Source organism: Tiliqua scincoides, chromosome 1 (assembly GCF_035046505.1).
Source record: "Tiliqua scincoides isolate rTilSci1 chromosome 1, rTilSci1.hap2, whole genome shotgun sequence".
In the NCBI taxonomy this organism is placed as follows: domain Eukaryota; kingdom Metazoa; phylum Chordata; class Lepidosauria; order Squamata; family Scincidae; genus Tiliqua; species Tiliqua scincoides.
Window position 1 is genome coordinate 309,216,499 of NC_089821.1, and position 26,192 is coordinate 309,242,690.

Consider the following 26,192-nt stretch of genomic DNA (forward strand, 5'->3'; position numbering starts at 1 on the left):
GTCTCTTCAAACTGGGAAAGGCCATGCTGCACAGCCTGCCTCCAAGGGGGCCGCTCAGAGGCCAGGGTTTCCCACCTGTTGAGGTCCACTCCTAAGGCCTTCAGATCCCTCTTGCAGATGTCCTTGTATCACAGCTGTGGTCCACCTGTAGGGCGCATTCCTTGCACGAGTTCTCCATAGAGGAGATCCTTTGGGATCCGCCCATCATCCATTCTCACGACATGACCGAGCCAACGCAGGCGTCTCTGTTTCAGCAGTGCATACATGCTAGGGATTCCAGCACGTTCCAGGACTGTATTGTTTGGAACTTTGTCCTGCCAGGTGATGCAGAAATAAAGGTAATGAAGGGGGGAACATGACTGAGACTTAAGAGCCCAATTCTATGCATGTCTACTCAGAAAACTTAGCACCTTGCACCCCCTGTAGCTAAGCTGCTGCCTGCAAGTACCAGTGGTGGGGAAGAAGTTTGCCTTCCTTTCCAGGTTGTGGGCTTCCTAGAGGCAGCTGGTGGGCCACTGTGGGAAAGTGTGTACCAGGCTAGATGTGGTCCTGATTGGCTGGAACTAGCAAGGCTCTTCTTATGTTCAGGATAGCCTCATAGAAGTTCTGCTGCAGACAGAGCTGCTCTGGGGAAGATGACAAGAAAAGCCTTGCTGGATTGCAGCTCTCAAGACTGGGGCACAGATGTCTACAGAGAAAATCCTCAAGGGAAATCTTCAAACTCCTTCCCCCCCCCCCCCAACACACACACACACACCTTGAAGTAGTACAACCGAGCAAAATCTTTGCAGCTTGATTCTGCAGGCTGCAATACCCCAGCCCTCTGAGCGCATTGCAGAGGACTGGTGTAGTCACACAACACCCCTTCCCACAAGATCCTGACATAAGCCTTGCTCACACTGCGTTTTATTCTGGGAGAGACCGGTTACTGGTTGTCCAACTTTGTGTTTGTGGAGGCAGGGAAAGAGTGCATGCAACCAGTGGCTACTGATTCGATCTGGGAGTGACGGGACGTTAACTCCTTTCTCTTATGTCACTGCCCTGTTCTGAAACCCCCCCTCCACTGGCAAAACAAAACAAAAAACCTGATGCTTTGATCATGCCTGTACTTCCCGCTATGAATCGAGTATTGTAGGCAGTCAGAAAGTGCCATGGGAAATTCCAGTCTCTCATACTCTTTCCCTGATCTCATGAGCCCTCCTGTGGCTGAATGTAGTCTGCTTCTTTAAGTCAGATCAAGCATGGATCTTCTAGTGCAGCGATTTTCAATGTTTCTCTACTCATGGCACCTCTATGGTCTTCTCTATGTCTTTGCCTCTTGTAATGTCACTTCTGGCTTCCAGGAGATTCTTCCCGGTTCTGCAGCTGTCTTTCTAGGGCAACTGTCTGTAGTAATGGATTGTAGTAGTAATTGGTTACTACTCTTAGGGTGCAATCCTAACCCCTTTTCCAGCACTGACATAAGGGCAATGCAGCTCTGAGGTCAGGGAACAAACATTCCCTTAGTTTGAGGAGTCCTCCGTGAGTGACACCCAACTGCAGGATGCAGCACACATCCCATTGGCACCACTGTGCCAGTGCTGGAAAGCACTGACATAAGGGGTTAGGACTGTACCCTTAGTGCTTTGCACTGCTTCTAGCTATGCCACTGGTGCTATATATCCAGGCTTCTAGGTGCTGACACATACAGAACCAAGTCCTTATCGCTTGCGCCAACGGTTTCTCACATACAACAGCAAACGCAATAATGAATTATTTTGTTTCCAAACATGCTTTTCAGTAATCTAACTTTTTTCACCAAAACCCTCTTGGTTTTCAGACATCCACCATAAATAATTATCACGTCCTTTCGACTTGAGACATTTGGGACCGTAATTACTTTTGTCTTATTTATTGAATCACTGAATGCCCAACAGGGGCAAGATTTGAACTGGCTCACAGCTCACTCTTAGATTAGCAAACCAACCTTGCTTTCAGAATGGCCACCTTCTCAAGCAAGAAAGTGGGTTAAGTTTTGCTGTGTGGCCCAGAGGCACTAACACATTTGTGCTCCTGCATCTCTTGAGTCACTTACCTTCAGCCATCATTATCCTGAGATCAATGATGCAATTTATATCCAAATACAGGTATCTGCAATAAACATCTTGAACCACCTCAGTCTAACAGGATCTAGCAGCACTGAGTGACTCTCATCATCTTGGTGGATATTGACAGTTGGGTTGCTGCAGGCCAAAATAGTGGTGCTCCATAGGTCCAGAGTTTTTCATCTTAAGGGCACAAAATACTGAGAACAGAGCTGGCGGGCAAGAGGGGAAAATATTCCTCTTTATTCAGCATATGAATATGCCCTATAGGGTGTTCAATCTGGATGAATATTGTGTACATTCTCACCTGATGTACTGTGGCACATTGGTGCTCTGAGAAAGGTCCACAGGTGTGCTGCAGGAGTTTGGAGCACAGAAGTTGAAAATCAGTGAAAAATTCTTCTGGGTTCTGCCGTTCTGTTTCTAGGGCAATTGTCTGTAGTAACAAATTGTTACGGCCAGCGGAGGAAGAGGGACAGACAATTCATTACTACAAACAGGTCCCGTAGAAACAGAGCAGCAAAACCTAGAAGAGTCTCCAGAAGCTGGAAGTGACATCACAAGAAGCAAAGACCATAAAGAAGACCACAGAGGTCAGTGTGGCATGATAAGGAAAACATTGAAAATCTTGTTGTTGGCAACCTTCAGTCTCGAAAGACTATGGTATCGCGCTCTGAATGGTGGTTCTGGAACAGCATGTAGTGTGGCTGAAAAGGCCGATGCGGGAGTGACAATCCCTTCCTGGTAGTGGCTGTCCAGGGTTTCAGATGGGTCTCTTCCTAAGATTGCAGGAAAATATACTGTCATAAATTCGCACATGAAAATTGCCCACATGGAAAAATGCCCACATCATCTACCACTGGCACAACTATGCCAGTGCTGGAAAGTTGGTTAGGATTTGGGCCATAGATTGTACAAAACATAAGTAATTCCTAACCCTAATAATAAAACGTACAACTAACAACGAATGGCCACAATTGCCATCCCACACATGGAAACACAGGTACACACCATGCAGGCCAAGTGAGAATCTTACATAATAAGTCTAAGGCTAGATACTGGGAACAACTAAAATGCAAATGCTCACATAACAGGATGTATGGGACTAGTGGTTACATCATAGCGAAAGCAGGTAGGAAGAGGCACATTGTGATACTTAAACAGATAATATGCAGATGTTTTACAGTATAACAGGTAAAATGTAGAGATGGCATTCAGTTGGGGTGGGGAGAGGCAAATACAAAGCAGGAGGTGACCTAAGGAAACAAAGGAAGTTACATTTCATGAGGACAGTACAGAAAGGATGTCACGCAAATTGGAATATCTTCGTCCTTCTAGGGCCGGGGTCTCCAAACTTTTTGGCCAGAGGGCCGCATCAAATATCTGGTGTGGTGTGGATATATAAAATTTAAATATAACTTAAATATAAATTTATAAATTTAAACCGTTGGCTCGGACAGCTGCGATACAAGGACATCTGCAAGAGGGATCTGAAGGCCTTAGGAGCGGACCTCAACAGGTGGGAAACCCTGGCCTCTGAGCGGCCCCCTTGGAGGCAGGCTGTGCAGCATGGCCTTTCCCAGTTTGAAGAGACACTTTGCCAACAGTCTGAGGCTAAGAGGCAAAGAAGGAAGGCCCATAGCCAGGGAGACAGACCAGGGACAGACTGCACTTGCTCCCAGTGTGGAAGGGATTGTCACTCCCGAATCGGCCTTTTCAGCCACACTAGACGCTGTTCCAGAACCACCTTTCAGAGCGCAATACCAGAGTCTTTCGAGACTGAAGGTTGCCAACAACAAATTTAAATTTATAAATTTAAAATTTAAATAAATAAATTAGAGCTGGAACTTGAATGAGTGAATAAATGAATGAATGGGCTCATTCATTCAACGTCTCTGGCCCTCAGAACACCCTCCAGACACAATCAGAGCACAGTTCTGGTCATGTTCAGTTGAGTGGGCCAGAGACTTTCAGGGGACAAGAGGTTGGCCACGGGCCAGAAAGAGGCTTGCTGCGGGCCCCATCTGGCCCCCGGGCTGGGGTTTGGAGACCCCTGTTCTAGGGTGTGACTAGAAGGAACAGCACAGTCTGAGGGTCTTGAGGTTTGACCAGAGTTCTTCAAGACTTAGCCTGTGGCTCAGAAAGGCAGTGTCCTGTTCATTCTCATAAATATGCCTATTCGTTGTATGCACTCAGACTTTCGTGGTCAAAGTTCAACTGCTTGTAATCACACACTTCCAAGGTTCTACTACCACTTTCCTATGTAGGTGTGATCTTCCTGACATTTCAGCGTCACCAAAATTATCAAAGGTAAAAAGAAAAGAAGTTAAAAGCTGGTCAACACTAAAACCCACAGGACCTAAAATAAGCCCTAAAATAGAAGGCTAAAACCTACTAAATGAAGGTTAGTAGCGTACTCCTACATCAGAGAGAAACTACCAGCCAGAGCTTCAAGCAGGAAGAAATAAACTAGGCAAGTTCCTGCTCAATTCATAGCACAGCCTCCAATCAAATAATCTTAATCATATGATCCATCAACTTCACACACCTATCCCATGCTCAGCTATGTTAAAGGGGTATACCCACCTACTTATTTCATACAATTTAATTTGACACTTCACCTTCTGCTTAAATGGGAGAAGGTGTGGCCACAAATTTTCTGCGTGGGCATATATGACAGTGGGGCTTCTCTTGTGGGAAGTTTACTTGTGGACAATTTCCTGGTTACCCTTTTCCTAGACCTACCCAGAGATGCTATCAAGGACTGAACCTCATTCCATCGACGTGCAAATCAAGGGTTTGCTGTGGAGCTAAGCCTCTCTCCATAAGCAGTGACAATTGTGAAATTAGCACAGAACTGAGCAGTGATGATTCTTGGTGCAAAGGACAGAATACCAAAGAGGAGCCAAAGGTCACAGGAGTATGCTATGTATACTCTGTTTACTATGTAGTATACATAGTATGTAGTATACATAGTATACTGTGTATACTCTGATGTAGGAGTATGCTACTAACCTTCATTTAGTAGGTTTTAGCCTTCTATTTTAGGGCTTATTTTAGGTCCTGGGGGTTTTAGTGTTGACCAGCTTTTAATTTTAGAGGACCCAAAGGTCCTCTAAACTGAAATGGTTAGGCCTAAGGGTTAGCACACACACACCTCCTCCTGCTCTCTTACTTCCAGAAGCTAAAAGTGAGGGCAAGGTAGGTAGATCTAACCGCTGCCAGCATCCTAAGGAGACCAGACTGGGGGGGACCCATCTGGGGAAAACCGTCCCAGAAGAGCACAGAACTCTAGAGATTCTTGTGAAAAAATCAACTTGCAGTACTGCAGGTACTGCAATCATGTGACAATCCAGTGAGATACCCATGAACGTGGACTAGGTAGGCAGGGAATCAAAATATAACCAGTTTATTAAAATCCCCAAAGTAAACGGAATTAAACTGGGAAGAGGCAGTAAAGAGAAGTGCAATAAGCAGACTGCTGGAAGGTGCCTAGATAGACACAGACATGGCATGACTGAATTGAATCTGCAGTATTAATGTCCACCAGAGGGAGCCAGGAAGCTACCTAAGAGCAAAGAACACAACATCTCAGGTGTGCAGGCTGCCTTGGAGTAGAAAGAGCAAGCATAACGTTAATTTCCTAAACCTGTCTCACCAGTGTTATAAACATCCTCTTTTCCCCAACACATGGGCGGTCTGACCTAGCTCCATTTGGTAGTTAGGCAGGACTTTGTTCAGCAAAGGGTGAGATCAAACCAGACTCTTAGGAGCAGTAGTGTCACTAGGATTCGTGTCACCCGATGCGGGAGGCCTGCGCATCACCCCATGTAGTGGGCGGGGCAACGCCCCAGGCGGTGGGCATGGTGATGTACCATCACCCCACCCCCACTGGTTTTTTGGATGTACCTTTTGTTAGAACACAGATATTTCAATGTGGTCTGTTTCATTGCATTCTGCATGAAATTACGAATTGATTGATATATAACATGATGGTCTTAGCTGCCTTGGGTGCCCTTTGGGGAGAAAGGCGGAATACAAATCCAATAAATAAATAAATAATAAATAATTCCTCCAGATTTCTGTGATTTTGAAAACTTGTAGAGTCACACACACACACACACGCCTGTGTCAACTTACTAACACAGGGGTCTCCAAACTTTTTGGCCAGAGGGCTGCATCAAATATCTGGCATGCTGTGGAGGGCCAGAAAAAAATTTAAATATAAAATTTAAATAAATAAATTAGAGCTGGAATTTAGATGAGTGAATAAAGGAATGAATGGGCTCATTCATTCAACCTCTCTGGCCCTCAGAACACTCTCCAGACACAATCAGAGCACAGTTCTGGCCATGTTCAGTTGAATGGACCAGAGGCTTTCAGGGGACAAGAGGTTGGCCACGGGCCGGGAAGAAGCTTGCTGTGGGCCGCATCTGGGCCCCGGGCCGGGGTTTGGAGACCCCTGGTTTAGGTTATGCTCCAAGCCCTTTAGCTACTTTTTATGGAGAGTTGTACTGGAGCCATGATATGGCGAAAGGGGGAGAACACAGTAAGAGAATGGATTCCAGCAGCAAGGCCTGTCGAGCCCGTGCTGGCTGAGAATTTGCATTCAGTTAAGGGAATGGAGCACATTGTACAAAAAAAGATTGCTAAAGAGGTGGAAGCGGGCAGGGTGGTTGGACCTTTTCCGACCCTGCCTATTCGCAACCTGCGGGTTTCCCCTTTGGAGGTGGTTCCCGAGAAAGCCCCAGGGGAGTTTAGGCTAATTCACCATCTTTCCTTCCCGGTGGGCAGCTCTATGAACGATAGTATCTCTAGTGACCTGTGTTCCGTCAGGTATACTTCTTTGGACCAAGTAGTAGGGCGACTGCGGTCAAGTAGCGCAGAGCATCTTCCTATACACTCTGTCCATCCCCTGCATAATTTTGTATGTCTCAATCATGTCCCCCCTCAGGCGCCTCTTTTCTAGGCTGAAGAGGCCCAAACGCCGTAGCCTTTCCTCATAAGGAAGGTGCCCCAGCCCAGTAATCATCTTAGTTGCTCTCTTTTGCACCTTTCCCATTTCCACTATATCCTTTTTGAGATGCAGTGACCAGAACTGGATCCAGAATACTCCAGGTGTGGCCTTACCATCGATTTGTACAACGGCATTATAATATTAGCCATTTTGTTCTCAATACCTTTTCTAATTATCCCAAGCATAGAATTGGCCTTCTTTACTGCTGCCGCACATTGGGTCGACACTTTCATCGACCTGTCCACCACCACCCCAAGATCTCTCTCCTGATCTGTCACAGACAGCTTAGAACCCATCAGCCTATATGTGAAGTTTTGATTTCTTTGCCCCAATGTGCATGACTTTACACTTACTGACATTGAAATGCATCTGCCATTTTGCTGCCCATTCTGCCAGTTTGGAGAGATTCTTTTGGAGCTCCTCACAATCACTTCTGGTCTTCACCACTTGGAAAAGTTTGGTGTCATCTGCAAACTTAGCCACCTCACTGCTCACCCCTGTCTCCAGGTCATTTATGAAGAGGTTGAAGAGCTTCCTGTATTTCACAGCAGCCCACCAAATGCCTCAGGGAACACACAAGACACCTGTATCCCATACTCCCTTGCACCTGGCATTCTGAAGAGCTGGTCAGCAGCTGCAGGATCATGCGCCTCTCACCTCTCTCTGGGAGCTGGTGAGGGAGCGCACAATCAGTCCTTGTGCTCCTGCACCTGCTGGCTAGTTTTGCCATGCTGCCCAGGACCCCGTTTGCCTTCAGGCCACCCAAGATCACACCAGAGCTTGTGTGAGAACCAACCCTTGGAAGAAATTGCTGCACAGGCACAGCCCAGAAGGGGTGGGGGCAACCAAAGGCTGCACTGGGTGTCATGCCCCCTCAGGACAACTCTGCCCTCATGTCCCTTTTGTGTGTGTGGGTTCTGGGTGAAACAATTCATTGTGCCAGACAGGCATGCAGATGTGTTGGCATGTAACGCTGGTGCTTCTGGTAACAACTTTTCTACTGGCAGCCAAACATGGCTGACTAGGTGAAGAGGTTGGATGGGAAGGCCAGCTTGTCTCCCCTACTCTAAGCGAGAGCCTCTATGACACGGTCAACTTTATGACATCATGAAACCGATGTGACCTCGTTTGAGCACAGGGATGCTCAGGGGTGTCTCTGCCAGAAGGTGGAGACCACATGGAGGAGAGGAGGCAGCAGGAGTGATGTCTGAGCGGTGGCTGGAGAGAGAAGGCCAGTTCATGTGTGAACTTGCAGACTGAGGGGCAAGGAAGTGGCCTGAAGCAGGCGGCTATCCATGCCTGAAGCTGGCGGGCATCGACCAGCTGACCTGGTGGAAGCTGGCAGACGTGAGTGGACAGGAGCTGGTGGCCATCTGCTTTCAGAAGCCAAGTGTGAATATGTGGCCTGAGTTGCGACAAAGCGGGTGGATGTTAGCGAAGGAAAACTGGTAGAAGTCTGCCCACTGAAGCCTGCTGGTAAAAGCCATTGGATATCTGTGGATTGAAACCGGGGAGTGTGTGTGTGTGTGTGAATGGAGGATGAAAGGGAGAGTCAGTGGGGGTTGGTTGGATGCTCCAGCATGCCAACATCTTGTGATTGTGTGTGTGCACCTTTAGAAGCAGGGCGTCTGGCCCTGAGGGAAAGATCTAAGCCCTTCTTATTGGTTTGCAGGACCGCCTTAGGTTCCTCCTAAGAGGCAAGATGGGACAAAATGCCCCAAAACAGCTTGCTCAGGTCTGTCTCCAAAAGCCCTAGGTGAATATCGAGATCTCAGGGGGAGGGAGAGCGCAGGAGGAAATTCTGTCTCTACTCATTTCCAAACTGTGTATACTGTGGTCAGGCGAGGAGGACACTTAGAATGCCCATTGCTCCTTCTGTTCACATGTGATGCTGCCTTCTGGACAAAACAGTGATTTATTTTAGAGATAAGGCTGTAAGTAACCCCCTCAGAAATATAAAAGTTGTATTCTAGGAATTCACTTGGCTTTCCTTGAACGTTCTTGGCATTTCTCCATGAAATTCACCTTAATTTTCAGTTTGTGTGAAATTTCAGTGGTAACCCTATTATGACATAAGAGCTTTGTGTAATGGAGGCTACGCTTCCTACCTCACAAGGGCTGCTCATGAACACAAAGGTGTTCATGGAGACACCAATGAAATGCTCTCAGCTTGTGTCAGGAGAGTGCCAGATAAGGAGATTCTGTAGAAAAGCCGGCTAAATTGTTTCAATTGCCCTCTTTTTAAAAGAGCTATGATGCTCACACCACTGAAACCGCAATCGATGGGAATTGGAGGCATGTCGGCTGGAATGGTGGAGCACCTCTGGATTTCTCCTCCTCTCAGCTTGACAAGATGGCAATACTGAATATGCCAGTTCAGATGCAAGCAGAGGGGGTCCAAACACTTTGTCAGAAGGCAGAGCAGTCCTCTAGCAATGTGCTTCTTGTCAAGATTTGACAGCGTTGTGAAATAAATGACCTCCAAAAGAGCAACGCTTTCTCGGGTGGTTGGTAAACAACTCCTTTCCTTCAAGAGTTGCTAATGGTCACACCCAGATCTTGTAGCATTTGGCCAAAACAGTCTATTGGCAAACAAGGAGACAAACAACTCTTGGCTCTTGTCTTTTACCAGACCGGCAGGAAGCTTTCAAAACATAGAGAAGATGTACTATAAGATGGAAAGAACATTCACAGGACAACACCAGAAAAATCAAATATAATACTTGAGTTTACAGGCAAAGAAAAGAAAGCCAGTTTTTAACTCAACAGTCCATGCACAAAGTTCCACTTAGAAGAAACCAGCCTCTCCTCCACTGGAGAGGCTGCCTGGCTTACACAGTTGAACCTCCTCTTTACACCAAGTCCCTGCCACCCTGACCTTTTGATGAGGGACTTGGGGTTTGGGTTTCTCTGATTTCACAGTCCCTTTGCCTCTTGGGCAATGGAAAGGTGCTATCAGAGCTTCCTAACTGCAGGATGGCAGGAGAAGCATGAGGTCAAAAGAGAGATGGACAACTTGCAGCTGAGCTGAAATCTTAAACAAGGCATCCTCCCGTGGTTGGTTGGCCAGCTAGGGGCTGGGACCAGAACTTAGCATATGTCCCTCTGGACAGTTGCGAGTATATTTAGTTCTCTGCCAAAATGAATTTCTTAGGGCTGCTGGGAGGATATCATGGAACTGGAATTAGAACCTGTCACATCTTCAGCAGTTGGTGTGGAACTGTGTCTGATGGACAAGAGCATTCTGAGGCAGTTGGGAGTGTCAGGGAAGAGGAGTCAGAAGAAGGTGGGGCAGCAAAGTAGTCCCTTGAAACAGGGACTTTTCATTTGCTTGTGTTACCTTGCAATTTACTCTGAGTGTATATTATGTTAGTTGTTAACAGGGAATTCAGAGAGGTTACTGCTAGTGACCCTTCAGACTATTCGGGATGATGAAATTATTAGGGCTGACTCCATTAGAGCTGACTCAGTTGATCAGTTCCATGCAAAGCAAAGTTGAGTCTGAGATTATTTTAAGATAACAAGAAAACGGCAGGTATTGTTACACAGCCTGTAATACAAACAGGAATCCAAAAGCTGACAAGGAGGTTAATTAGATCTAGGAAGGGAAGCAACCAACCCATTCTAACCAACTAACAAGAGAGGTTACGGACAACAAATCATACCCTTTGTAACTCAACCTTGGTGTATCTACTCACCTGCTGTCACTTCTCCCACAGAAGTCTCAAGCTGACTGCAATGAGCTCTGGCGAACCTCTCCAGGCCGGATGAATGGTCAACAAAATGACCAAGAAGGTTCATTGTGAGTAAGTTGAAACTGGGGTAGTAAATTCAAACTCTCTACATGAGCACTGATGGGGTCCAAACTGGGGATGACTGTGGAAGAAAAATAATTTGGGGTCGTGGTGGATATCTCAAAGGCCATTTTGATCCTGTACGAGGGCTGCTGTGAAGAAGGCACATTCCATGCTGGGGATTTGTGAGGAAAATAATTGAAAACAAAACTGCCAATATTGCAATACCCTTACACAGATTATGATGCAGCTCTGTTTGGAACGCAGTGTAGTGTTCTGGTCAGCGCATCTTACAAAGGATAATTGTAGACTTGGGGGAAGATGCAGAAAAGGGCAAATAAAATAACCAAGGGGTTGGAGCACCTTGTCTCTGAGGAAATCAAGATGTTTAGGATCTCTTAATGTAAAAAAAAAGATCCTGCATATAGAGAGAACATGACTGAGGTCTTTAAAATTATGCTTACTGTCAAGGAAGAAGAGGGGAGTCCCCAAGGGACAACAGGCTGACCCAGGGACACAGAGTCTTGTGATTAGCATGATCACTCCCTTCCCGTACCTTTCTTTTCCATTTTGGACAGGCAGCTGAATAGGGAAAAGTCCTGGTAGAGTGCATCTGGTGTGCGACCACTAGCCCAGACTATCAAACTGGGCAGAGGGGGGCCCCTGGCAAATACCCACTAGCAGAATACCGAACCTCAGGGGTTCCTAACACAATCACTCTCACAGCAGTGCCTGCAGAAGAGGGAATGTGACAATCCATTGCGCTTCCTATACCCAGGTGCCAGGCAGACCAAGGGTTAAAATGTAACCAGTTTTATTAAAAGATGAAATGAGAAAACAAAATAGATAAAAAGGCAATGAGATAAAAATATGTGATATGAAAGATGAATGGAAGGTCACTGCAAATGGCCTGCAGAAGGAGACCAGTTACTAATCTGCTTGCCTCATTTAGAAATGTTCTGTAAACCAATGGAAAAATCAAACTGCAATGAAACAGATTCTCTCTGCTAGACTGTGCCCCTGTCCTAATTACCTGAAAGATGGAACTCCCAGACTACTTTCTCTTGCTGCCCTGCAATTCCCTCCGGGACCCATGGAGTGGGCTCTTGGGCTATTGGAATGAAGGCCACTCAAGTTTTGGCTGCTGTGATGTCACTGGTTTACCTGTGTAGTGGAAAGGGATTACCTGGATACTTGTCTGCCTCCCCCCCCCCCCCGCTTGGGGTAGGACAAATGGGAATGTGAGCCAATTAGCTGGCACATCCCTGTCCTTGGCAGGAACTCTGACCCAAACAGAAGAGAAGGCAGTTATGATGCTTTCAAAACAAAGGGATGGAAGCTACCTGTGATGCTCTCAGCAGCTGAATGCAGAGAAGCTGCTGGTGAATTCAGTTTGCCCCAAATATGGGGAAACAGACTAAAAGGTGCAGAAAAGAAGTGGGGACCCCAGGGAATCTCAGGAATCATCACACTTGCTATGGAGAAAGTGGCTAGAGTCTTCCTCCATCTCCTATAATGCTGGGTGACACAATGAAGTTGATGGACATTGATTCAGAAGGAGTTATTCACACAACATATAATGTCTTTTTGGCACTAACCAAAGACCATTATGCTCCCAGACTTATTGTTGAGAGAATAATTATGTACATTATTTTACATTAAATAGTGCTCAATGTACAGTAGCTTGTTTTTTAGTGTGTTGCCAACTGTTCTGAGGATTTGTACTAAAGGTCAGTATAGAAGGCAATGAAAGTAACAGGTAACACAATCAAAAGACAAGGAAAAAAAATACTTCTGGAATTTGCTGCTACAAAAAGCGGCAATGGCTACCGGTTTTATGGCTTTAAAAGGACAGGAGATAATTTCATGGAAAAGAGGCAAATCGATTGCCAAGTGGAATCTCTTAGTTCAGAGGCCACAACGCCACTTGCTTCTGAACTCCCCAGAAGCCTTTGACTAGTCACTGTGCAAAACAGTGTATGCTAGAGCAATGGACCTGCTGTGACAAGACCAACTTTCCAAGTTTCTTTGGCCACTCTGGTCCTTAAAAGCTGTACTTGCTTTGCCCTGTGTAGTAATAAACATCCTCACTGCTTCTAGAATGGTTGTGGAAGCTGCTCCCTTCTTGAAGCAGTATGTGAGGCATTCAGATATGTTGGCATGTAAAACTGGTGATTCTGGTGGCAACTTTTCTACTGGCAGCCAGACATGGCTGACTAGGTGAAGAGGTTGGATGGGAAGGCCAGTTTGTCTCCACTACTCTAAGCAAGTACCTCTATGACATGCTCAACTTTATGACATCATGAAACCAATGTGACCTCATTTGAGCACAGGGATGCTCAGGGGTGTCTCTGCCAGAAGGTGGAGACCACATGGAGGAGGGGAGGCAGCAGGAGTGATATCTGAGCGGTGGCTGGAGAGAGAAGGCAAGTTCGTGTGTGAACTTGCTGAGTGAGGAGCAAGAAAGTGGCCTGAAGCAGGTGGTTATCCATGCCTGAAGCTGGTGGGCATCAACCAGCTGACGTGGTGGAAACTGGCGGGTGTGAGCCGACCGAAGCTGGTGGCCATCTGCTTTCAGAAGCCAAGTGGGGATATGTTGCCTGAGTCGCGACAAAGCGATTGGATGTTAGCGGAGAAAAACTGGTGAAGTCTGCCCATTGAAATCTGCTGGTAAAAGCCACTGGATATCTGTGGATTGAAACTGGGGATTGTGTATGCGTGAATGGAGGGTAAAAGGGAGCGTGAACGGGGGTTGGTTTGATGCTCCAGCATCGCCGACTTTGTGCAATTGTGTGTGTGCACCTTTAGAAGCAGGGCGTCTGGCACCAGTGGAAAGATCCAAGCCCTTCTTATTGGTTTGCAGCACTTCCTTAGGTTCCTCCTAAGAGGGAAGATGGGACAAAATGCCCCAAAACAGCTTGCTCAGGTATACCCCCAAGACCAAAAGCCCTAGGTGAATATCTTTGTCTCGGGGGGGGGGAAGCACAGGAGGAAATTCTGTCTCTTCTCATTTGGGGGGAACTGAACTGTGGATATTGTAGTTGGGGACCAGGACCCTTAGAATGTCCATTGCTCCTTCTGTTCACCTGTGATGCTGCCTTCTGGACAAAACAGCGATTTATTTTAGAGATAAGGCTGTAAGTAACCTCCTCAGAAGTATAAAAGTTGTATTCTAGGAATTCACTTGGCTTTCCTTGAACATTCTTGACATTTCTCCATGAAATTCACCTTAATTTTCAGTTTGTGTGAAATGTCAGTGGTAACCCTTTTATGACAAAAGTCTCAGATTTTTCGATGTAACAGAGGCCACACTTCCTACCTCACAAAGGCTGCTCATGAACACAAAGGTGTTCATGGAGACACCAATGAAATGACCTCAGCTCCTGTCAGGAGAGTACCAGATGAGGACAGTAAGATTCATTTAAAAAGCTGGCTAAATTGTTTCAATTGGTGTCTTTTTAGAAGAGCTATGTATATTTAGTTCTCGGCCAAAATGTATTTCCTAGGGCTGCTGGGAGGATATCATGGAATTAGAACCTGTCGCATCTTCAGCAGTTGGTGTGGAACTGTGTCTGATGGACAGGAGCATTCTGAGGCAGTTGGGAGTGTCAGGGAAGAGGAGTCAGTTAGAAGCAGGTGAGGCAGCAAAGCAGTCCCTTGAAACAGGGACTTTTCATTTGCTTGTATTATCTTGCAATTTACTGTTAACAACATGAGTTTATATTATGTTAATTGTTAACCCTACAGATTATTTGGGATGATGAAATTGTTAGGGCTGACTCCATTAGTGCTGACTCAGTTGATCAGTTCCACACAAAGCAAAGTTGAGTTTGAGATTATTTTAAGATAACAAGAAAACTGCAGGTATTTTTACACAGCTTGTAATACAAACAGGAAACCAAAAGCTGACAAGGAGGTTGATTGATTGATTGATTGATTGATTGATTGATTGATTGATTGATTGATTGATTGATTGATTGATTGATTGATACCTTTATTGGCATAAAACAATTTCCAGGAGATAGAACCCACTCCATGGGTCTCAGAGGGAAGTGTAGGGCAGCAAGAGAAAGTAGTCTGGGAGTTCCATCTTTCAGGTAATTAGGACAGGGGCACAGTCTAGCATTGAATTCACAAACATTAAATAGTGTTCAATGTACAGTAGCTTGTTTTTTAGTGTGTTGCCAACTGTTCTGAGGATTTGTACTAAAGGTCAGTATAGAAGGCAATAAAAGTAACAGGTAACACAAACAAAATACAAGGAAAAAATTTACTTCTGGAATTTGCTGCTACAAAAAGCGGCAATGGCTACCGGTTTTATGGCTTTAAAAGGACAGGAGATAATTTCATGGAAAAGAGGCATATCAAGATTGCCAAGTGGAACCTCTTAGTTCAGAGGCCACAACACCACTTGCTTCTGAACTCCCCAGAAGCCTTTGACTAGTCACTGTGCAAAACGGTATGCTAGAGCAATGGACCCGCTGTGACAAGACCAACTTTCCAAGTTTCTTTGGCCACTCTGGTCCTTAAAAGCTGTACTTGCTTTGCCTTGTGTAGTAATAAACATCCTCACTGCTTCTAGAATGGTTGTGGAAGCTGCTCCCTTCTTGAAGCAGTATGTGAGGCATTCAGATATGTTGGCATGTAAAACTGGTGATTCTGGTGGCAACTTTTATACTGGCAGCCAGACATGGCTGACTAGGTGAAGAGGTTGGATGGGAAAGCCAGTTTGTCTCCACTACTCTAAGCAAGTGCCTCTATGACATGGTCAACTTTATGACATCATGAAACCAATGTGACCTCATTTGAGCACAGGGATGCTCAGGGGTGTCTCTGCCAGAAGGTGGAGACCACATGGAGGAGGGGAGGCAGCAGGAGTGATATCTGAGCGGTGGCTGGAGAGAGAAGGCAAGTTCGTGTGTGAACTTGCAGAGTGAGGGGCAAGAAAGTGGCCTGAAGCAGGCGGCTATCCATGCCTGAAGCTGGTGGGCATCAACCAGCTGATGTGGTGGAAGCTGGCGAGTTTGAGCCTACCGAAGCTGGTGGCCATCTGCTTTCAGAAGCCAAGTGCAGATATGTTGCCTGACTCGCGATGAAGCAGGTGAAAGATCCAAGCCCTTCTTATTGGTTTGCCGAATGGTATTTGGTTCCTACTAAGAGGCAAGATGGGACAAAATGCCCCGAAAGCCCTAGGTGAATATCTTGGTCTCAGGGGAGGGAGGGCACAGGAGGAAATTCTGTCTCTACTCATTCGGGGGGATCCAAACTGTGGATACTGTAGTTGGGGAACCAGGACCCTTAAAATGTCCATTGCTCCTTCTGTTCACCTCTAACGCTGTCTTTTGAACAAAACTGTGATTAACTATAGAGATAAAGGTGTGAGTAACCCCCTCAGAAACATAAGTTGTATTCTAGGAATTCGCTTGGCTTTCCTTGAACATTCTTGGTATTTCTCCATGAAATTCACTTTAATTTTCAGTTTGTGTGAAATGTCAGTGGTAACCCTTTTATGACATAAGTCTCAGCATTCTCTATGTAATGGAGGCCACACTTCTTACCTCACAAAGGCTGCCCATGAACACAAATGTGTTCATGGAGACACCAGTGAAATGCTCTCAGCTCGTGTCAGGAGAGTGCCAGATGAGGACAGTAAGGAGATTCCTTAGAAAAGCCGGCTAAATTGTTTCAATTGCCCTCTTTTTAAAAGAGCTATGATGCTCACACCACTGAAACCCCAATGGATGGGAATTGGTGACATGTCAGCTGGAATGGTGGAGCACCTCTGAATGTTTCCTCTTCTCAGCTTGACAAGATGGCAATACTGAATATGCCAATTCAGATACAAGCAGAGGGGGTCCAAACACTTAATCAGAAGGCACGAACAGTCCTCTAGCAATGTGCTTCTTGTCAAGATTTGACAGCATTGTGAAATAAATGATCTCCAAAACAGCAATGCCTTCTTGGGTGGATGGTGGATGGTGAACAACTCCTTCAGGAGATGCGAATCATCACACTCAGATCTTGTAGCATTTGGCCAAAACAGTCTATTGCAGGGGTGCTCGCACTTTTTTGGCTCGAGAGCTACTTTGAAACCCAGCAAGGCCCGGAGATCTACCAGAGTTTTTTTTACAATGTTCACGCCATCATAACATATAACATTTATGTGTACAATGTATGTTGGTGTGCCTTGAGCCCCACTGAGTATAACAGGACTTACTCCTGAGTAGACATGCCTAGGATTAGGCTGTGAGGCTGCAATCCTAGCCACACTTACCTGGGAGTAAGCCCCATTGAGTACAATGGGCCTTACTCCCGGCGTTTCCTCCCAGAGGCACCTGAAGGGGGGGGTCGGCACTCCGCGATCTACTCATTTTGCCTCGCGATCTACCGGTAGATCGCGATCCACCTGTTGAGCACCCCTGGTCTATTGGCAAACAAGGAGACAAATAGCTCTTGGCTCTTGTCTTTTACCAGACAGGCAGGAAGCTTTCAAAATATAGAGTAGATGTACTATAAGATAGAAAGAGCATGCATAGGACAACAACAGAAAAATCAAACATAATACTTGAGTTTACAGGCAAAGAAAAGAAAGCTGGTTTTTAACTCAACAGTCCCAGCAAAATGTTCCACTTAGAAGAAACCTCCATTGGAGAGGCTGCCTGGCTTACACAGTTGAACCTCTTTATACAAAGACCCTGCCACCCTGACCTTTTGATGAGGGACTTGGGGATTGGGTTTCTGTGATTTCACAGTCCCTTTGCCTGTTGGGCAATGGAAAGGTGCTTCAGAGCTTCCTAACTGCAGGATGGCAGAGGAATCATGAGGTCAAAAGAGAGATGGACAACTTGCAGCTGAGCTGAGATCTTAAACAAGGCATCCTACAGCGGTTGGTTGGCCAGCTAGGGGCTGGGGCCAGAACTTAGCATATGTCCCTCTAGACAGTTGCGTGTATATTTAGTTCTCTGCCAAAATGAATTTCTTAGGGCTGCTGGGAGGATATCATGGAACTGGAATTAGAACCTGTCACATCTTCAGCAGTTGGTGTGGAACTGTGTCTGATGGACAAGAGCATTCTGAGGCAGTTGGGAGTGGCAGGGAAGAGGAGTCAGTTAGAAGCAGGTGAGGCAGCAAAGCAGACCCTTGAAACAGGGACTTTTCATTTGCTTGTGTTACCTAGCAATTTACTGTAAGTGTATATTATGTTAGTTGGTAACAGGGAATTCAGAGAGGTTACTGCGAGTGACCCTTCAGACTATTCGGGATGATGAAATTGTTAGGGCTGACTCAAATTAGAGCTGACTCAGTTGATCAGTTCCATGCAAAGCAAAGTTGAGTTTGAGATTATTTTAAGATAACAAGAAAATGGCAGGTATTGTCACACAGCTTGTAATACAAACAGGAATCCAAAAGCTGAAAAGGAGGTTAATTAGATCTAGGAAGGGAAGCTACCAACACATTCTAACCAACTAACAAGACAGGTTACAAACAACAAATCATAACCTTTGTAACTATACCTTGGTGTATCTACTCACATGCTGTCACTTCTCCCACAGAAGTCTCAAGCTGACTGCAATGAGCTCTGACAAACATCTCCAGACCGGGTGAAAGGTCAACAAAATGGCCAAGAAGGTTCATTGTGAGTAAGTCCAGTGACTGACATTGGGGCAGTAAATCCAAGCTCTCTGCATGAGCACTGATGGGGTCCAAACTGGGGATGACTATGGAAGAAAAATAATTTGGGATCCTGGTGGATATCTCAATGACCCTTTTGATCCTGTACGAGGGCTGCTGTGAAGAAGGCACATTCCATGCTGGGGATTTGTTAGGAAAATGATTGAAAACAAAACTGCCAATATTGCAATACCCTTACACAGATTATGGTGCAGTTCTGTTTGGAACACAGTATAGTGTTCTGGTCACCACATCTCACAAAGGATAATTGTAGACTTGGGGGAAGATGCAGAGAAGGGCAAATAAAATAACCAAGGGGTTGGAGCACCTTATCTCTGAGGAAATCAAGATGTTTAGGATCTCTTAATTTAAAAAAAAAGATCCTGCGTATAGAGAGAACATGACTGAGGTCTTTAAAATTATGCTTACTGTCAAGGAAGAAGAGGGGAGTCCCCAAGGGACTGCAGGCTGATCCAGGGACGCAGAGTCTAGCGATTAGCGCACACCCTCCTTTCCCGTACCTTTCTTTTCCTTTTTGGACAGGCAGCTGAATAGGGAAAAGTCCTGGTAGAATGTATCTGCTGTGCGACCACCAGCCCAGACTATCAAACAGGGCAGAGGGGGCCATCTGGCAAATACCCCCCCCCCAGCAGAATACTGAACCTCAGGGGTTCCTAACACAATCACTCTCACAGCAGTGCCTGCAGAAGAGGGAATGTGACAATCCACTGCGCTTCCCAAACCCAGGGACCAGACCGACCAAGGCTTCAAATGTAGCCAGTTTTATTAAAAGATTAAATAAGAGGAGAAAACAAAGTAGAAAAAAGATGAACGCAATAAAAATATGTGATATAAGAGATTAATGGAAGGTCACTGCAAATGGCCTGCAGAAGGAGACCAGTTGTTTTAAGTTTTGGCTCTTGTGATGTCACTGGTTTACCTGATTAGTGGAAAGGGATTACCTAGATACCTGTCTACCCCCCTTGGAGTAAGACAGATGGGAATGTGAGCCAATTAGCTGGCACATCCCTGTCCTTGGCAGGAACTCTGACCCAAACAGAAGAGAAGGCACTTATGGTGCTTACAAAACAAAGGGATGGAAGCTACCTGTGATGCTCTCAGCAGCTGAATGCACAGAAGCTGCTGGTGAATTCCGTTTGCCCCAAATATGGAGAAACAGACTAAAAGGCACAGAAAAGAAGTGGGGAACCCAGAGAATCTCAGGAATCATCACACATGCTATGGAGAAAGTGGCTAGAGTCTTCCTCCATTTCCTATAATGCTGAGTGACACAATGAAGTTGATGGACATTGATTCAAAAGAGAGGAGTTAATCACACATTATATATAATGTCTTTTTGGCACTAGCCAAAGACTTCATTGCTGGGAGAACAATAATGTACATTAAATAATGTTCAATGTACAGCAGCTTGTGTTTTAGTGTGTTGCCAACTGTCCTGATGATTTGTACTAAAGGTCAGTATACAAGGCAATGAAAGTAACAGGTAACACAAACAAAAGACAAGGAACAAAATTAACTTCTGGAATTTGCTGCTACAAAAAGCGGCGATGGCTACTAATTTTATGACTTTAAAAGGACAGGAGACAATTTCATGGAGGAGAGGCCTATCAAGATTGCCAAGTGGAACCTCTTAGTTCAGAGGCCCCTGGACACCACTTGCTTCTGAAATCCCCAGAAGACTTTGACTAGTCACTGTGCAAAACAGGGGATGCTAGAGTAATGTGTTTGCATTATGCAGGGGTTTCCTGGTAGCATGATGGCCTTCTTGTGACATCACATTCTGACATCATAATCCCTTGGTTCAACTGTCAGTTGGTCAGAACATTGCTCTCACCAGACCAGAAAGACCAGACCAGTAAGTCTTTCTTGGTTTACTCTAATTTCACATTTTTCATTTTTACTATTATAAAGAGATTGAGAGAGGAAGAGGAAGGGATGAAGAGAGTATTATTAATCTTATTGGTTATTATAACGTATTAGTAATGAATGGTTGATTCTAACTGTAACAATTAGTAATGTTGGTTCTAATGATCAGGAGTGCATTTTGGTGTTCCTGGGCGAGGGGGGGCAGGCGGGTGGGGAGCAAGAGGCGGGGCTGGAATCCGACGGTTATGACAGATCCCAATCCCCATTCCTGGGCAATTCGGAGCGGCTTTAAGCTGCTCCTCTCTCTTTGGATTTGTGCCACCTCAAGAGGTGGCCCAAGTCTGAGGAGACCCATAGGGGCCAGCAGCCCTTACCCAAGTTTCCCCTTGCCTCTGGCTAAGCCGCTGGCTAAGCCTCTTGGAATGCCTCCAGGACATTCTTGGGAGAGAAAAGGAGGATGATTATTGATTGCATTTTATAATCCACAGCACCGCCCCGTAGAAGAGAAGCCAAGTCTGAAATTGCAGCCATAGGAAGGGAGCATGCAGCCATTTCTAACAAAACTGCTGAACCTGATTTCAAAAACATTAAACAGATCCTGTGGAGAGGTAATTCCTGTTCTGAGTTGTCACTAACAAAGAGCCAGTGAATTGTGACATTTAGAGGAAAGAAAAGTGTGGGAGGGGGGCTGGACAGACCCTGTTGGACTTCACTGGACACCAACTCTCATCTTCTCTGTCTTGCCCCTTGATCTCTCTCAGGCAGTGATGAAAGACGCCCTTCGCAGATCTGAGTTGCACCCGCCATCCTGGCTGCAAGGATCATCAAATATGAACAGAGGTGAAATATCTCTTTTAAAGCAGCTGGGGAGCAGTTCGTTATTTTTAGCTTTATCCCTGCCCTTTGATCAAAATTATCCCTGAGGCAGCTTATAAGAACACAAAGCAAGCCAGGAGCCTCTTAGACCTCTGTCCAATGACAGAGGCCAGATCTTATGGCTCTGTCGCATTCCCCTTGCCAGTCACAGGGCAATTGGAAGTAAGAGCAGAGTTCTTTTCAGGTAGAGGAGGATGAGTTGCCTGCAGCTGGAACATTATCTGGCCACCGGAGGAGGGGACACAGCTGGCCTGCCCTGTACCATGATGTTCATCCTGAGTGGTCTGAGTGCAGCCTCTCAGGGGCTCTAAGCCCCTATTGAATATCTCTTCACAGGAAATTAGGCATTATCAGGATGCACGAAAGGAAGAACCAGCATAGGAATGCTTCATTGTGCAGCCAAGCAAAAGAACAGTTCAAGCCATGGGAAAAGGCCTGGAGGAAGCTAGCACCCCATAAGAAAAGAAGGGCTGTCTCATTGCCCTGGCCCCTATACAGCCAGTTCAATCAAGGGTGCAATCCTAACCAATGTTCTCACTGGCAGAGCTGGGACAGTGGGGCAGGTGCTGCATCCTGAGTTGGAGGGCAGTCACAGAGGCCTCCTCAAGGGAAGGCAATGTTTGTTCTCTTACTTGGAGTTGCATTGCCCTTGGAAAGCTGGTGAGGACTGCACCCTAAGTAATGATAATAGTGAAAAGAATTGGGAAATGCTGGTTTTGAGAGGGGTAAGAGATAAGCATTTAAGTTCTCCCGCTCCTGAGCAGCTAAGAATCCAACATGGTTCCCTTTTCATCAGCAGGGAATCCTCAGCAATGGAAGAAGCTTCACTGCTGATCTAACCACTTGTTGGAGTTTGGAACCTAAAGGTCTGTACCGAAGGGTAGCCTTCCTGCTGGTGGGGTTTCACAGTCCCCTGACACAACTGGATGTACTAGCCCCTGGATTGCCATCCCTCCTCACATAGTGTTCTCTTTTTCCTTCCATCCAGCCTTCCCTCAAATGGGAACAGAACTTGCACTCCTCGGACCGACTCTAAGGATGCGCCTTCCTGTTCTCTCAAGACCCAAGACTGACTTCAGCCAGGACAACTCTCATCAACACTGTGACGAATACCAGGTGGCATTTGTGCCCCAGACAGAGAAGGAAGAGGCTGCATGATGGCTTCCTCTTTGGAGCATTCAGCATTCTGCTGCTGGGCTAGTCGCGGCAGTACCCAATGACAGAACACCTTGTGGGAACTGACAAGGTAAGCACACCAAGGAGAAGGTGCGGCAAATGTGTGTTCCATTTCAAGCAGGGATGGAGAAAGCCTCCCCAGGGACAATTGCCCTTCAGCCACACGTCATCAGCAGAATCTGCCACTTTGCTCCTCTGGGGCTCTCTGTCTTGGCAGGTAAATTAAGGGTGTAGGAACACCATCATGCCACGGCTCTTGCCTTTTAGTGCTGAGTGGCAGAAAGCACAAACGCCAGGTCCAGGAATAACAGCTTGAACAGATTGAGAGAGGGAGAGCGTGGGAGATAGAGGGAGAGAGCTGAAGATGTCAGGACCTAAAACTGAAACCTCTGGACACAGGTTATTAAGATATTCATAGAGAAGGGTTCACCCCCACCTTCTAATTTTCTGATCCCGTCTGGGACTGTGGGAGGGGGCTGACTACCTTTTAGCTCTTACTTACTACTGTTATCCGGATCCAAACAAAGGGGGCTCTATGCCTGCTATTTACCTATTGAAGCCAAGAGAAGTTTTTTCCCAGGACATGGAGCATGCACAGGGAGGCCCTGACTGAAACTGCAACAGACGTTAGGCTTAAAACCTGACTTGCCTTTCACTGCAACCCTTATCTGAATTGTCCACACAGTATTTATAGAGGAGAAACATACCAGTATGTAAGGACCAATAAAATAATCAAAGCTATGCCTAATTGGGTCCAGATAGCAATGTCCCAAATCACTGTCTCCAAAAATCCCAACTGCGCCATAGAACAAATACGACCCTTTCTGAGAAGAACGCACAGCCAAAAGGCAAGTACAGAAGTATCCATTACCATTTGCTCTGGGAAACCCAGCAAACCCAGCCTTGTCCAGTCTCCTCTACTTCTCAGGTGACCACTCTCCCAACTCCTTTCCTAAATAAAGTTCTAGAAAAGCATAAGCAACTCTTCAATTCTCTGCTCCCCAGATGACATTATATATAAAGATATTGAAGAAGAAGAAGAAGAAGAAGAAGAAGAAGAAGAAGAAGAAGAAGAAGAAGATATGAGCCAACATTCAGAACCTGATTGCCACACCTGTGAGATCTCCCAGCTGGAGAAATATGAATACTTCAAGTCTGCCAACTAGCAAGTAGGCAATGAAGGCTTTCTAAAACCTGGGGAAAATTGGGAATTCCCACAGCTTGGATATGGCAAACTCAGGTGTTGTTCTCCCTCTGTCCAAGAAACCAACTTCTCCCAAAAGTAAGAAAAAAAACTAAAAAACAAAAACAATGAATGAAAAGGAGGGAAACTAAAAAATAATAGGAGAAAATTCAGAAAGAGCAAGTCAATGTCTTGCTCTTGGGAGAGAATGGGAGAGCTCAGTGGTAGGGGAAAAAAGTAACATATAGATATAGTCCAGAGCCTGTTAACCAGAGCCTGTTAACATAAAAGATGGGAAAAGAGACCTAAGTGTGGCCACATGGAGTGAGCCTTCTAGTGCAGAGAAAAAAGATGAAATAATGGGGAGCCTAGTTGGAAGCACAAGAAAGGAATAAGGCACACATAAGTGATGGCAAATTGGAAGTGACAATGCTGGAAAGTAAAGGAGGAAGAAAAGAGAGCTTAGTGTGGCCAAATTGTTGATATCATAGGAAAGAAAAGGTGGAATAAGGAACTCTGTTGCAAGAGGGGGGAAAAGAAGAATTCACGAGAATTCAATGGCCAAACAGAGCTTCATAATCTAAAAAAGAAATGAAGGCATTAAAGAGACCTCATTGTGTTCACACTGAGCCTGATAATGTGAGAATGAAAGGAAGGAATAAAAGAGAGTGTAGTGTGCTCCAACTGAGCCTGATAATGTAGGAGAGAAGCAAGGAATGAAATTGCTCAGTGGGAAAGGAATAAGAAGTGGACAAAATGAGACTGATAATGCGAGGCAGAAAAGAAAGAATAAGAGAGCCAGGGGTGGTCAGATAAAGCCTCCTAATGCAAAAAAGAAAGGAAGGCATAAAAGAGAGATAAGTGTGGCCCAAATGGGCTTCTTAAGGCGCAACCCTAACCCACTTTCCAGCACCGAGGTCAGGGCAATGCAACTCCAAGGTGAAGAAACAAACATTACATTTCCTTGAGGAGGCCTCCATGACTGCCGTCCCAACTTTAGGATGCAGCACACGCCCCATGGGCAAAACTATGCCAGTGCTGGAAATTTGGTTAGAATTGCGCCCCTAATGTATGAAACAAGAAAGGAATAGAGCTAAGCGTGGATAAATTTGAGCCTGATAATGTAGGGGAAAATGGAGCAATATTGGAGAGCTCCGTAGGAAGTTTAGGAATTCAGCTTTGACCACATGTGTTTGACCACATTCAGCTTGAGTTTGTAATAAAGAAACTAAGGAATAGAAGAGAGCTAAGCATGGTCAATCTGACAGCCCACTCCTGAGCTTCCCAGTGCACAGCAGCAGTGCTGAAAATGGCTGTTGCTGCATCCAGAGTGCAACCTGGGTAGCAATGGTGGCTCCTCGGGAGAAGGGGACTTTCGTCCCTTTCCCCTAGGTAAGGCGAGTAGCCTCACAATTGAGAGTCCCCATATCAGACCGGCAGTCCAACACAGAGGCTCAGGATCCAGTGGAGCAAAGCTCCACCTGTCACACCTCCTTCCCGTCCCACTCCCTCCCTGGCTTGACTGTCCCTGCCCTCCCCCTGCCTCCCCCCCAGAATGCCTCCTCCCCACCTACCTCTCCACTGCCTGATGGTCCACACAACAGTGGAGCAGCGGAGCAGCGGCAGTCCACTGGCACTAGCCCAGTGCCAGCACTGGACCAGCACCAAGGGCTGCAGACGTGCCTAATGGCACATTTGTGACAGTGCGTGCTGGCGGTAAGCCAGCGTGCACTGGTTAGGATAAGAACAGCCCCGCTGGATCAGCCATAGGCCCATCTAGTCTGGCTTCCTGTATCTCACAGCAGCCCACCAAATGCCCCAGGGAGCACACCAGACAACAAGAGACCTGCATCCTGGTGTCCTGAGTCTGATTGTGGAAGGAAACTGTTGGAAAACAGGAGAGCTTACTAGGAAAGAAATAAAAGGACATATGTAGTGGCCAAACTGAACCTAATAAGATGCAAAAAAGAATAAGGGAGAGCCCAGGAAAAAAAGGTAATAAGACATAGGTAAGTACAGGTCAAATTGAGGCTGAAAAGTGTAAAAAAGAAAGAAGGAATGCTTAAGAGTTCAGTTGGGAAGGAAAAAAGTTATAGGACACAAGTAAGTAGTAACCAAATACAGCCTAATGATATAAAAAAGAGAAAGAATAAAAGAAAGTTAAGTGTGGCAAAATAGATCCTGATAAAATGGGGAAAATGTGGGCAAGGGAAAAAAAGGAATGAGAGGTAAGTAGGGGCCAAGTAACCCTGACAATTAAGAAAGAAAAGACGGAATAAAAGGGAGCCACCTGTGGCCAAACAGAGCGAGATACAATAAGAAAGAAGAGAAGGAATAGGAGTGAGCTGAGTGGGGGCAGCTTGAGCTTGATAATGCCAGGGAATAAAGGAAGAATAATGGAGAGATCAGTGGGAAAGAAAAAACAAAGAATAAAGCACAGGTAAGTGGTGACCAAACAGAGCCTGAGAGTGTAAGGAAGAAATCAAGATATTCGTATGAGCTGA